This window comes from Apium graveolens, chromosome 1, assembly GCF_009905375.1.
Source record: "Apium graveolens cultivar Ventura chromosome 1, ASM990537v1, whole genome shotgun sequence".
NCBI classification, from domain to species: domain Eukaryota; kingdom Viridiplantae; phylum Streptophyta; class Magnoliopsida; order Apiales; family Apiaceae; genus Apium; species Apium graveolens.
Genome location: NC_133647.1, coordinates 170170991 through 170172780, shown reverse-complemented (window position 1 = coordinate 170172780; position 1790 = coordinate 170170991).

Sequence of the window (1790 nt, the reverse complement as noted above, 5' to 3'; positions counted from 1 at the left end):
TGGGAATCGTGGGAATAATGGAATTGATTAAGAGAGGGAATTATGGGATGTGGAAGAGTATAAATCGGGTTGGAACTGATTTTTGGTTAAAAATCCCGATTTTCTCTTAAAACTGCTTTTTTTTCGACAAGGACCCGGCGCGGGCGCGCGTTAGGATAGCGTGGGCGCGCTCACTCTCTGGAAAACTGGCGCAGCCGCGCTTGATCAGCGTGGGCGCACTTGGTTACTGGAAAAACGGCGTGGCCGCACGCTTGGCCATCGCGGGCGCGCCGTACTTCGGTACTTGTCCCTGAATTTTTTTCTTTTTCTGATTTTTTTGTGTTTTTCTCTTTTCTTCTTGCTTCCTCTACCTACTAATGTACAACATACTTGGGTTGCCTCCCAAGAAGCGCTTATTTTACGTCGCTAGTTCGACATAGAATCTTGAGATCAAATGGACAATAAAACGGCACTAACCACCTCGTGGGTTGCCGTGTCACCGTAATAATGCTTCAACCGTTGACCATTTACCTTGAATGATTGGCCCAGATCATTCTCAAAAATTTCCACCGCTCCATGTGGAAACACAGTTTTGATTATGAAGGGCCCTGACCATATTGACTTCAACTTTCCAGGAAAAAGATGGAGACGTGAGTTGAATAAAAGAACTTGTTGCCCTGGCACAAATTTCTTGAGCACTAGACCCCGATCGTGACACCTCCTGACTTTCTCTTTATATATTTTGTTGTTCTCATAAGCTTGAAGTCGAAACTCGTCAAGCTCATTCAATTGAAGCATCCTCTTCTTTCCAGCCGCATCCTAGTCCAGATTTAACTTCTTCAAAGTCCAATATGCTCTATGCTCGAGCTCCACAGGCAAATGACACCCCTTACCGTAAACCAACTGAAATGGTGACATTCCCAATGGAGTCTTATATGTTTTTCTATACGCCCAAACAGCTTCATCAAGCTTCAAAGACCAATCCTTCCTTGATGGATAAACCACTTTCTCCAAAATGCGCTTGATCTCTCTATTAGATACCTCAGCTTGACCATTTGTCTGAGGATGATAAGCCGTAGCAATGCGTTGATTCATATTATACCTTTTCATCATTGTAGTAAACTTGCGATTGCAAAAATGCGACCCCTCATCACTGATTATGACTCTTGGAGTTCCAAATTTTATGAATATCTGCTTGTGAAGAAAATTATGGATCACTTTCGAATTTGGAAATGCCTTAACTTCAACCCATTTCAACACATAATCAACCGCCAACAAGATATACTGATTGTTACAAGACGAGATAAATGGTCCCCTGAAGTCAATTCCCCAAACATCGAAAACCTCAACCTCGAGAAGCACATTAAGAGGCATCTCATCCTTCTTAGACATATTACCCACACGTTAACATCGATCACATTTCAAAATGAACTGAAGAGCATCTTTAAATAATGTAAGCCAAAAGAAACCTGCTTGAAGAACATGAGATGTTTTCTTTTCTCCACCATAATGTACTCCATAAGCTGTTGAGTGGCAATCTCGCAAGATCCCCCCTATTTCGCTGTAAGGAATACATCTCCTGATGAATTGGTCAGCTCCTTGGCGAAAAATAAAAGGCTCATCCAACATATACCACTTCACTTCATGAAGAAACTTCTTCCTTTGAGCATAAGATAAGTCGGGAGGCATGATATTACTCACAAGGTAGTTCACAATGTCTGCAAACCACGGTTCTTCTTCTTGTACTCCAAACAGCTGCTCGTCGGGGAAAGACTCATTTATCAATGTCTTATCTAATAAAGTAGCATCAG